The sequence below is a fragment of the Phyllostomus hastatus genome, unplaced genomic scaffold (genome assembly GCF_019186645.2).
Source record: "Phyllostomus hastatus isolate PE091 unplaced genomic scaffold, TTU_PhHast_1.1 phas_scaffold_28, whole genome shotgun sequence".
NCBI classification, from domain to species: domain Eukaryota; kingdom Metazoa; phylum Chordata; class Mammalia; order Chiroptera; family Phyllostomidae; genus Phyllostomus; species Phyllostomus hastatus.
The window spans coordinates 22,725,098-22,738,525 of record NW_025334022.1 but is presented as its reverse complement, the minus strand read 5'-3'; the positions used below and the strand labels follow the sequence as shown (position 1 = coordinate 22,738,525).

General features: G+C 40.2%; 1 pseudogene; it reads right to left on the bottom strand.

Moving 5' to 3' along the window:
* Positions 1–11,805: 11,805 nt before the first annotated feature.
* On the bottom strand, positions 11,806–12,193 carry LOC123805129 (annotated as a pseudogene).
* Between the last annotated feature and the right edge of the window lie 1,235 nt (positions 12,194–13,428).

Here is a 13,428-nt window from a genome sequence, read left to right as displayed (position 1 = left end):
CAAGGGTGAAAGAATTCATGTAAAGATGTTTAGCAGTTTCTGACAAACAGTAAGTGATCAATAAGTGTTAGCCATCAGCATCTTTATTCTATGTGCTTATATTCAAAATCATCCATATTGATGGCTGCATAATATTTCATCTTGTGATTATACTATTTCCCAGTGTTAAACATTATGTTGTTCCCAAGATTTCACTATGACAAAGCTGTTGCAAAGAATATCTTTGTGTGTGTGTGTGTGTGTGTGTGTGTGTGTATCTTCTTGTACATCTCTAATCATTTCCTTAACAAAATTTCCTAGAATTTAGTTTACTGGGGAAAAGGATATGATTAGTTTTTAGGCCCTTGTTACAGATTATAAAATGGCTTTCTAGAAAAGTTATACTCATTTACACCAGAGCAAATAAATACCCATCTCTTCGTACTTTCACCAACACCAAGTAATAACATTTCAAGTGTTTGCCAGTTTGATAAGGGGAAATGGTGTCTTGTTTTTGTTTGTATGACTTTGATCATAAGGGACCATATACATTTTAAGCTAACTTTCTGCTAAACTTACACAGGACCCCACGTGTTCCCACAGACAAATCCACAACAAAGTCTTCAGGGATTCTGAAATTAAAACACCCACAGGACCCCTGCAGAAAATAATTCACATTTGAGTCATTGATATATTTATTCTTAATCATTTTAATAGAAAAATACATATCAAGTATTATAAAGTAAATACCTTTTAATTACCATCTAGGTCAAGAAATAGGACTTGGCCAACTACCTCAGAAGCCTGACACATGTCCCATCCCAATTCTAAAATTAACCATTATGCTGACTTTTATGGTAATCCCTTCCTTTTCTTTATAGCTTTATCACCCAAGTTTCAGCCTTAAACACTATAGCTTAGTTTTGTCTCTTTACAATATTTTGTCTTTTTCCTTAGTAACTGATATGCTTGCAATAAAAAGATTACACTGGATTACAACAGCATATAATTTAAAGATGTAAATGCTCAAAATGCTCATTTTTTAAAATGGTGCTTTAAAAGCACACAAAAACATACAATTTCCCCAGGTATGTGAATAAATAACTCTGCCTCAAACTTAGCATATCACTTTGATATGGTTATACGTGTTGGTTCAGTTTTCATGTAATTCCTCCAATGTCAGTATAATTTTAACATTTTTCAAGCTTAAATGTCAATTACAAGTCAGGATTCTGATTTTCAATCTTTTTCTCAAACTATTGTATAGGTCAGAGTTCTTAGTTGCAAACTTCAGAATCCACTCTGACTAGTTTAAGCAGAAAGGAAATTTATTAGACAATATTACACAGTCCACAGGATCCCTTGATACTCATAACGCTAGGCTTTGAAGAAGCCAGAAACATGGTGCAACCATACAGTGTGGGGTTTCTCTGGTAAAAACACCACTGCCAGTACCCCGGAGAAGACATCAACACCCCATGATCCTTGCCTTCCATTTGTAATTTCCAGACTGCTGGGATTTCCCTTGGAACAGCCCCTAGAAGTCCATCAAAGAGAACAATGGGCTGGATAGATGCAAGTTACTTGATATGGACCCTCTGCTGCTTGCTGGTTTCTCCTACCCAGAACACTGACATGTCCTATATTGGATATTGGGTACTGGAAGGCACAGAAGATCTTTCTGTATATTTGGGAGAGTTTTCTATTGAACTCTTCAGTAGAATGTAAACTTTAAGGGCAAAGACAGTTCATCACTTTTAAGTAATCAAATACTGATTATTTATTAATTATCCACTATATCCATTGACAAGTATTTTTTAATGCTAACTCTGAATTTGGTAAAGTATTAGATACTGGGATATCACTGTGGATGAGATAAAAAAGGGTCTTCCCTCATGAGCACACATTCTAGTCACTGTTGAGTAAAAACAAATATATAAATAAATAGATAATCATGAGTTTAGATGAAGGGAGGGGCAAGGCTACCTTAGTATAGTCAGAGAAGTTTTCCATGGGGTGCTGACAATGGAAGTAAAACATAAAGACTATGAAGGACCTAAGCATTTGAAGATTTAGGGGAAGAACAGTCTTGGAAGAAGGAATATCGTGTGAGGAGGAAACAGACCCACTCACTTGTTCTGAGGCCAGACCATGATCAGTGAGCAGGGGGGTAAAATGTTTGATTTTTAATCCAAGCATGCTGAGAAGCCATTGAAAGTTGTGAATAGCAGGGTGTGACATAATCTGGTATACATTTTGAAGGATCACTCTGGGTGATGAGTGGAGAACAGGTCATAGGGAACACAAATAGAAACGTGTAGAAGGTATGCCCTGGCTGGTGTAGCTCAGTGGATTGAGTGCCAGCCTGCGAATCAAAGGGTTGCTGGTTCGATTCCTGGTCAGGGCACATGCCTGGGTTATGGGCCAGGTCCCCCGTGGCAGGGGTGGGGGTGAGAGGCAACCATACTTTGATCTTTCTCTCCCTCATTCTCCCTCCCTTCCCCTCTCTCTAAAAGTAAGTAAATAAAATCTTCAAAGAAAAAGAAACATTTAGAAGGCAAGAAATCCAGGTGAAAGATGGTGGTTTAGATTAGGGTAGATGAGAGAATGAGAGGTGGTTGCATTTCAGATATATCTCAGAATCAGTATCAGTAGGAATTGCTGATTGGCTGTGGGAGGTGACAAGAGGAGGAGAATCAATGAAAATACCCAGAATTAGGGGCTTGAGCAATAGAGGGAATGATGCTGACAGTTAGAGAGATGGAGAAAAGCAGGATAAGGGGGTACAGAATTTAAGTTCAGATTTTGATGTGTTAGAATGCTGATATCTATGGGGCTGGACATAGTAAATAGAAAAGAGGTCAAGTACTATATTATTCCATGCTAAGCAGTCTGAGAGGATACATGAAATATGTAAGACACAGTTTGGAAGAAAGAGTTAACACACAAGGTCTAGTTAATCAGTCCTTTCATGTCTCCAGAGGAGCCTGGAATCATAATTGACTCTAAACCTAGCCCTGGGAATATGACCCTTGGAAAGTTGTTCATGTCTCTGATTGATGATGTTGCACATATATTCAGAACAATGGAATTTGTACAAAGTCATAAGGAATTCCCAGGATTGTTTAAAAAGATGCATGATATATCTGGTTTCAATGTCAGACTCCTATGTTTCATTTCATAAAAGCCTCAGACCCTGATATTTGAGTGGGCCTCTCTGGGCAGAGGCATGTCACAGGTGTCTCTGTAGTTTACTGCTAGTTGTTCCTGAGTGGCCCTGGATAGGGAAGGACTTGGAAGCCTGTATCTGGCCAATGCATGCATTTTTCTTCCTGCCTTCCTCTGTATCCTTTGCTGTAAAAAACTGTAGCTGTGAGTAAAATCTGTTGTTTTGTCTTGTGAGTCCTTCTAGTGAATCACCCAACTTGGAGTAGTTGTAGGACCCCTGAAACAGACTTTGCCCTCGGGAACTTAAGTTTTAGCTGAAAAGGAGAAAGGAACATAATGAAGCAACAGTGTTTTGTCCTTGCAAGCAGGACAAAATAGTACAGTCAGCCCAAGCATAGGTTCTAAGTCTTTATTCATCATTGTACTCCCCAGAGAGGGCTTGCTTACTGAGAGGTCTTCAATAAATGTCTGCCGAAATTAATAGAAGAGGTGGAACTTGCTGGATGGGTAGGATTTTGAATAAGCTAAGAGAAGAAGGAGGGCATGCCAATTGGAGAAAGCAACTTGATGAAGGCCCAAGAGCAAGAACAGGCAGGGTTTGTTTGTAGAAAGCTGTCCTCTTAGTCTCCCTACTCCATTATGACTGGCTCAGTAACCAAACAGTGGGCATTTAATAAACTGTGCTACTTGTCTGGTATCCATGTCCAAATTTGCTGCCACACCCTTTTTAGCCATTTCCTTGCTTTCTCTGGGCAGTGCTAAGGATGAGCAGTGAGGTAATGGCACAGTATATCGTTGTTGCACCCACTCAAGTCGCTTGCAAGAAAGTAAACTGAGGCCCTGGGTGGTGTGGCTCAGTTGGTTGGAGCATCATCCCATAACCAAAAAGCTGCAGGTTTAATTCCCAGTCAGGACACATACCTAGGTTGTGGGTTCAATCCCTGGATGTGGTGTGTGGGGGAGGCAACCAGTAGATGCTTTTCTCTCACATCAGTGTTTCTCTCTCTGCTTTCTTTCTCTGAAGAAAGAATTCCTCTTTCTCTAAAAGCAATAAAAAACAGAGAGAGGCAGAGAGTAGACTGAGGATGAGATGTCTAGTTCCAAATCTCACTGCATTATAGATGAATAGCTAGCTGGTTGATGGTTAGCCGGGCTGATTTCCCTGTAATCTGGTGATCAAAATTCCAGATGGGACTACAATAACTCTATTAATCCTGAGTTCCATATGTCAGTTCCAAAATCAAAACTCCCAGAACTTATGCATCTCTAATACCATCTTTTCATATTCCCAGGGCACCTTTCAAAAGAAATAGATTCTTAACCACTTCACCAAAAGAGAGGTTCAGGTGAAGGGAGACATGGATACCAAAGAAAAGAGAATACACTCTCGAAATGGATCAAAACATTTCTGTACGATGAATAGAAAATAAAATGGAAGGTTTAGATCTTAGACCTTAAAGATCATCTAAGGCAACCATCATGCCCTTCCCCTCTGGCAGATGAATAAGAGGTTTGTATAAGATCGTGTAGGCTGTGGCTGGTATGGCTCAGTGCATTGAGCACCGGCCTGCAAACTTGGGATGGAGGAGTCGCCAGTTTGATTCCCAGTCATGGCACATACCTGGGTCATGACACATACCTGGGTTGCGGCCTGGTCCCTGGTGGGGGGCACATATGAGAGGCAACCACACATTGATGCTTCTCTCCCTCTCTTTGGTGTTTCTTCCCCTCTCTCTAAAAATTAGTAAACAAAATATTTTTTTAAAAGTCACACAGTATTCTATAGCTGATCTAGCACCAGAACCCAGTTTTCCTGATTCCCAGTCCAGTGCTCTACCACATGTTAGTGCCCTATTTAGTAGTTATACCACCATAAGGATCATCCCCAAAGAAAGTAGATGCAGTAAATTTCCCAATTAGAAACCACCCCCTGGTGAAGCATGTTAAGGGCCAGAATAGGGAAGGAAGGCAAAAGGCACAGCCAAGGCATTACAATTACATGGGCTAAAAGAGGCATGTTTCTGACTGTTTTATGGGCTCTGCAGCCTCATTCCTTCTTTGCTTTGAGCTGAGCCAATCACACTGTGTCATGGAGTGGAGGGTTAGGAGGAGTGAACAAAACAGACCTTTCTGCTGGTAGAGGTACGTGGCCAGACTATTAATGGACCATCAAAAGAAGGGCGGTAATTGGTGATGCATATGACAGCAGCAGAAAGCCTAGCCCAACCAAAATCACCTCCCACTCAAGGCCTGCCAGTTCACAGCAGCCAGTCAGAAAGCTCATGGTCATAAGAACAGGATGGGCTGCCAGAGTGGAATCCTCACACCAGCCTCTGTGCTCTGCCCAGACCTCTGACTCAGAGGTGGTGATTAATAGGTTGGGCTGGTTCATCAGCAGAATGAACCCTGGCATCAAGCTGGCAGTGACTTCTCTGGGGATTGAAGTCACTTCATGTTTGGGGCCCAAACCCCTAAGCTGCAAGCCCACACAGTTTAGGTTCCCATGAAGGATCTGAGGCAGCTCCTGGGCCGATCGAAGAAATGTGAGAAAAAGCCTATGGGCTTTTGAGGGAGCCTCAGATGAAATCTGAAATGGGGTACCTCCAGGAGGACCAAATCAGAGAATGAATGAATTCAGCATTCAAATCACATTCTTACTCAATGCCTAAACCATTCTCACAAAATGAGTGTTAGTTTGGGCCCCTCTCAGGGCTATAAATCCTTACTATAAAAAGGTATTACTGAAGGCATGTTTGAACCAGTGTTTCCTATGAAAAGAAACATTTTCTAATGATACATTTACTTAACATTTATTTTTTAAAAATTATTTTATTGTTGTTCATGTACAGTTGTCTGCATTTACCCTCACCCTTCCCCCCACCCCAGCCATCCCCACCTCTCTCCCCTGCTTCCACACCCCGCTTGGTTTTGTCCCTGTGTCCTTTATAGTTAGTTATTCCTGAAAACCCTTCTCCCATTTCTTTTTTTCCAAAATGCTATTCTTTTTTCCCACATTTTTATTGTTGTTCAAGTACAGTTGTCACCATTTCCCCCTCAACTCTCTCCCTTACACCAGCCATCCTCACTTCCCACCCTTGATCCTACCTCCCTTTGGTTTTGTCCATGTGTCCTTTATTGTAGTTCCTGAAAACCCTTCCCCCTCTCCCCCCACCCTATTATCCCCTCCCACATCCCCTCTGGTTACTGTCAATAAACATTTTGGCTTGTCTACAGTTCCCAGTTATTCACTCAAAATTTATAGTTTTAATTAAAATCAATAACTATTTGATTTAAAAAACATTAATAGCATTAACAGTATCATAAACAATGTTATTTATGTTATATTAAAATCAAAAAAGGTATTATATTGTCATTAGAGGAAATACCTCACAATTCTGGTTTAGGTGAGGTATGGCAGAATCAGAAAAAAAATGGATTTGTACAGATAGGGGAATATTATCCCTTAAACACCAAACTTTTAAACAGTATTTTGATGACATGAAATATACATGTATATATTACATGCTTCCAGATTTCTTAACCCACTTGAATGATTTCCAGCTAACTCAGGATAATCAGAAACAACATCCTTAATTGTGTCATGCTATTTTGTTTTCCTGTCTCTTTTCAGGATGTCAGGCCTTCAGCAGGCACTTCCCCTGTCAGTTTTTCTGAGCTTCTCCCCCTTACTCCCCACTCCAATATCCCTTCCCGTTGCTTCTAATCTGTATGGCTAGGAAAGCAGATTACAAAACTCTTTAGAGCTAGGTTATAAACAAGGTACTGGCAAAGGTCTGGGAAATAAAGTTTGTGGCTTTAGTGCTATATCTGTGTGTTTGAGGGAGTTTGCAGCTATTTCTTTCCTTCCAGGTTTGGGGCAAATTTCCAGGAAACATAAGGTGCCAGAAATCTGACCTGGGGTTAAGTATTGTGCTACTGAGTATCTGCTTGGGATCAGGTCAGGTCTCAAAATCCCCTGTGTCCACACCAACTCCCTAGGTCAGACTGTTTTGAGTGACAGAAAATTGGGAAGAATAAATAACAATAAACATGAGGCCCTGCCGTGTTGTTCTTTCAGAAAGCGAAGTGCTGAAAAAGCAGGGGTAACATTGGCTTGGGAAATTTGCTCTAACCTCCAACAGAGAAGCATCTCTGCATTGTCCCCAGAACTGCGAAGCACTGAGGAAATTAAAAGGTGATTTACTGTGCTTAGGCAGATCCTTAGGTAAACCCAATGACATATGATTGCACAAATCAAATTTTAAGTACATAATACCTTACCATTAACTATAGGCAGTATGTCATATAGCAAATTTCTGGAATTTACTCATCTTCTTTATATAACTGTAACTTTACACCCATTGAACAACCACCCACCATATCCCTATCCCCTATCCCCTGGTAACCACCATCCTATTATCTACTTTTATATCTTTGACTATTTTAGATGCCTCATATAAGAGGAATCATGCAGAATCTGTCCTTCTGTGGCTGACTTATTTCACTTACAATAATGTCTTCTATGTTCATCCATGTGTCCAAACTCACCAACTTATATTCATTATTTGCAGTTTTTCATATACCAGTTAAACCTCAGTGAAGCTGGGGGAAAATGATAAGTAAGTCATGGGCTCTACTTTCAAGCAAAAATGTGCACTGATCAGAAGCTAGCTAGATAAGATAAATTTTGAAGATTCTTAACTGTAGCAATATTTGAGATGTTAGAGGTCTTTCTTAAAAATCTTGGGAGGAAAACAACACATGCAATGTACAATGTAATAGCACTAGTCAAATGTGTTTCAAACTTTTAAAATTTAAACCCCACTTTCATAGTCATTGCTTAATTTGATAAGCTGCAGAGAAGGCCATTCTCACTCCCATACTTAGCCATCACTTCTTACTTTAAGAAGCAACACTTAAAAATTTGTCTATAGCATTATTAACAGCTAAATACCCACTGTTTTCATATCCTCTCTAGACAGGGACTACCACTGGGAGAGCTGAGCCAGGCCTCACAGGCCCAGCTATACACAGGATATAAAATGGGGATTGTGTAAATGCTGGGATCCCTGCCTTCTGGGGACCTGTAGCCTCAGAGTTCTGCCTCTACCAGACCATTAACCTCCACGCAATGCAGAGAGGTCTCCTCAGCCCACTGCAGTGTCATTTTTAGCCCAGGATAGGGGTCCTAATGCAGAATCCACAAGCCATCATTTCATTACTGTGGTCTGGACATTAAAGAACCAGCAGGATGATGATGATGATAATGAAACAGTTATTTATCATCATTGAACCTCAATTTGACCATTCTTAAAGTAGGAGAAGTAAAATCTGCCCCTACCTACTTTCCACATATTTGGTTATGATAAACAAAGTACTACACGGAGTATTAGTTTTTAAGGTGAATTACTTTGAAGTCCTTGGGAAGATCACATAAATCTGAGAGATTCTAACTGACTAAAAGTTAAATATCTTCTACCACTTAAAGTTGTTACTAGAAATTATACATAACACCTCCAAACAGAGATATGTAAAAAAGGAAAAAGCTTAGGATTTGATATTGGGGTAGGGGGAGAAACCTTAGTGAGAAAAGTGACAATTCAGAGCAGGGATATGGAATAGGAAGAGCAAAACATGAAAATGTCAAATGGAAGAGTATAAATTTTGTTATTGAGAAAGAAGGGGAAAATGTAAACAGCAATCATTAAATGATGTGTTCCCAACTAGAATGAAAAGATTGTGTAAAGAAGTTTTTAAAAGCGCTTAATCTGGAATAACTGAGAAACAATTAAGGACACATTATAGGCATGGATCTAGACATAATTATGCTATGTGAAATATGTTGGACAGATAATAAGACAAATGCCATATAATTTCACTAAAAAAAAAACAAAAGAAATGAAAAACAAAACAAAACAAAACAGAAACAAACTCATAGATACAGAGCAAATTGATGGTTGCCAGAGCAGAGGGGGTTGGGGGTGGGTAGAAAGGGGAAGGGGATTAATAAGTACAAACTTCCAATTATAAAATAAGTCATGAAGATGTAATGTACAGCTTAGGGAATACTAACTATGTGCAGTGACACATGGTTACTAGACTTATGGTGATCACTTCATAAGTTATATAAATGTTCTATCACTATGTTGTATACCTGAAACTAACATAATATTATAGTATTATAATATGTCAACTAGAATTAAAAATAAATTTTATAGAAACCCAAAATATAAAGGACAAATACATTATAAAGGACATAATACTTACATGTGTGAAATAAAGTTAAATATTAAACTCCAACCAAAGTGAATGCTGTATCTGGGTCTTAGAAAATTCTTAACTATAATGAGTTTTGCAGTGATTCTATAAAGGGATGTGATTTATATTTAAGAACTGACTGTGGGTGAGTCTCATCTAGAATCAAGATAAGAAGATCCATAAAGAGTATAGCAATGAAGCCAAAGGAGGAAAAGTGAATATTAACCATCATGACCCTCTTTCAGATACAGCCCTTCCTAACCCCTATCTCCTTACACTTATTTCTGCCCCTCCCATTATTCTAAACCAACCAGCTAATCAGCCAACCCACCACTCTATGAATAAGTTAAATCTGGTTTAGGGTCTACCCTTCAGAAAGGTATGTGTGTCAGAGGCAGGAAGGCTGAGCTGCAATTCTGATAGATCTGCACTCCTCGGGTTGATCTACACTGACTCTAGCCACTGCTTTCCTATCAGAGACACTAAAGGAATTTAAAAGTAAATTATTTCTTTAGTTTGCTCATGCTTGAGATTAAAAGGGAAAACAACAATGGCAGAAGTAATTTGTTGCAAGTGCAAGGCAACCAAAGTCACAAAGTACCACAAAATTTACAAACCCACACACACATAACTACATACATACACACTAGTATACTCTAGTGTTTATGGTTCAGCTGAACACTATGAGTCAGGTCAGAAGCAGTCAATCACTCCTTACCTTAGGTCCCTTCTGGAAATTTGGTCTTCACTTTTAACAAGAATCTAGAAATGGTTCCACAGGTTATCCTCTTCCTAGGAGAAGGACAACCTTAATTCTTGAGAATTTGGCCTTGGTGGGGGAGTAAGTTCCCTTTCTAAGCGATACTCAGGGACACTAGGGAATTCTACTCACTTATCACAGGGTTCACCATATATTGAACCAGCCCTGAAGCATTAGGGCCACTATGGATGTGCATAGCCTGCCCCTACCTTTTGAGATCAACCTCACAAAGAACAACTCTCTTGACCTGGCTGGTGTGGCTCAGTGGATTGAGTGCTGGCCTGACTGTCACTGGTTCCATTCCCAGTCAGTGCACATGCCTGGGTTGTGGGCCAGGTCCCCAGGAGGGGTGTGCGCGATGGCAATGATACATTGATCTTTCTCTCCCTCTCTTTCTCCCTTCCTTCCCTTCTCTCTAAAAATAAATAAAATCTTTTTTTTTAAAAAAGAACAACTCTCTCCCTTTCTTATCAAACACTCCATAACTCCAGTCAAACCTAGAACCTGAGACTATAATGGCAAAGGTGTTTGACCTGGGGACAATTTTATGTTCATATGAGCGTAACTCTTAGGCCAGGAGCAGAAGGGAGAATATGTATTTCACCCAAGTAATAAGGAGGAAAAAGAAAAAGGACTGCAACTGACAAAAAGGTGAGTACTGCCTGTTCTATCTCCTCTCCTTAGATAAAACAAGCACTTATATGTCAGACTAAAGAGGTAGTTTGATGTTCACACTCCAGCCTGTTACAGAATTAGAAAATCAGCATCACTTATATATTTCCTAGAGTGGGGTGGGAAGTTAACAGTCAGTTGGTAACCAAGGAATGTAACAAAGACTGTTAATGGCCACCACATATACCAGATATGCCTCTACATATCCCAGTCTCCTGTGCAGTGAAGTTAGGGCAAACTGATTAGTTCCTGCCACTGAAATGTGTGCAAAAGTGATGTGTGTCACTTCTAAGTTGAGGCAATTAAGGCATGTGGACTTTCTGTTGTTATTTTCTCTGCCATGGTGCTGCTGTGTTCAAGATGGCATTGGTACAAAATAGAAGAGGGCCAACCAACTTGCATTCAAAGCTTATGTGAGCAATAAGTAAACCTCTGTTGTTTATTTGTTGCTACATCAGAATCTAACTTATCCTGACTAACATAGGAGCCAAAGTAGTGGTCCATCCATAATACCGCAGACTTTAGTGCAAGAAATTAACCTGGTCACACTCACACAGTCCATGAGAATAAGATTTCACATTTCCCAAGACTTTCTTCAACAGAAAGTTGTCTCTGAAGGAGGATGGTTGATCCTAAAACAGCAACTTCAGATGTAAAGGCTTCTCCCAACACACGTCTTCATTCAATAATTCAATCAATAGCTCATAAAATCTCTTCTAGGCACCTATCACCTCCTGCTACTTCCCATTTTACTAATATTGCTAAGTAACAAAAATGCTGGCTTATAGCCTCTATAAAACCAAACAAGAAAAAATAAAAAAGGAGACACAACTAAATTTCTCTCTATCATGACCACCTCAATTTCTTTTTTCTCCCCAGTCACTGAAAGGGAAACTTTATTGAGGGCCCAGGTCACAGAGGTCAGGCAGAAGGCCACACTATGGGCCCAAGAAGGTAGAGGAGGGACCTTATTTAACCTTCTTCTTGGGGCGCAGGTTGTTGGTGTGGCTGCATTCCTTCTTGCGACAGCTGACATCACAGGAAGCAGGCGTAACACTTGCAGTAGATCATCTTGTCGCAGTTGTGCTTCTGGGTGAGCTGGCAGAGGGAGGGCTCCATGATGTCTCCCTACAGACGAAGCACCAACTGCAGGGTGGACTCTTTCTGAATGTTGTAGTCTGAAAGAGTGTAGCTATCCTCCAGCTCTTTGCCCCCCAAAACCAGATACTACTGGTCAGACAGGATGCCCTCCTTGTCTTGGATTTTAGCTTTGACATTCTCAATGGTGTCACTTGCCTCAACCTCAAGAGTGATGGTCTTGCCAGTCAGGGTCTTTGTAAAGATCTGCATCTCTGCGTCTGCTGGGGTGCTGCTCTGCTGTCTTTTTGAAAAGAAAGAGGAGCTCATCTCAATTTCTTGAGGGCCCTGGCTCAATTCACTTTTAAAGTTTAGAGTAAAATGAAAAGGAACTTTACTCATTCACTGTCTCTAAAATGTCCAGACCTGTCTCAGTGAGCCAGCAAGACCAGCACAACACTTTAAAGCCTGAACCACAGGGCTGGGGCCAATTTCTTCTTGGTACTCTTCACAAAGGAGAGAAGACCTCTTGGCCATTTCTCACCATAACCAGCTGAAAACCCTACCTTCCAGAGCATCTGAAATGACTGAAATAACAGGGTCCCCACATATGACTTGTTATTGCAAATGACCAAAATATATCTTTTAAAACATTTCTTTCAAAAGTAGGTCACTTTATCAGTGTAAGTTGGAAAAATTATACACACACATATTTTTCTTGGGTTAGTGTTTGATGGAAATTTTGATGTATTCATCCCCTAATGAGAAGGCCTATCTGGAGGTTAGGGGCTACATTAAAGACATGGCCTGGGCCTTGTATACAAGCTTATCCTTTATTTTGCAGCTGGAATCTGGTTCTGTTGGAAGGAGATGGTCAGAGAAGCCGTTACACTCTGACCCAGAAAGCCTCTTCTGAACATTACCCAATGCTCCTGTTATACAACATACAAAATAAATAATCAATCTCAAAAGTCAGGCAGCCAAAGCTCTACTCAAATAATAAGCCCTTTAACAAGCTACTTATCACCTGCCAAAATCAGCTCCAGAGGAACACCAGGAACTTTAAATTCTATTGTTCTCATTAACTACTTGGGGAAAACAGACAAGCTTCAATGCCTTTATTGGTTTTCTAAGAGACAAAAGACATAAAGGTTTTCATTTGCCCACACCCTGCCCTTGATCTCAATAATTTAAATATAACTTCAGTCTCACCAGGTCTAAGAGGTCTCTATTAAAAGCGTGAGCTATAAAGGAGACCTGGCCTTTTCTTAGAAAACATGCTATTCTGTACTTTCCCTGGATCTGATTGTTGGGGTAAAGAAGGTAAAAACATAAATGCCAACCTTTTCAGAAAATTTAGTGGGAGGGAGACAGAGGGCAGGACAGAGTCATCTGAAATGCAGTCTTTTGCCTGTAAGGGCCCTCTGCCTTAACTACAAAAGGGAAGAGGAGTTTTGCTCAAGGAAAACTATCCCAAACCATGTTTGGTGCACTTAGGTAGGCCTGACGATACT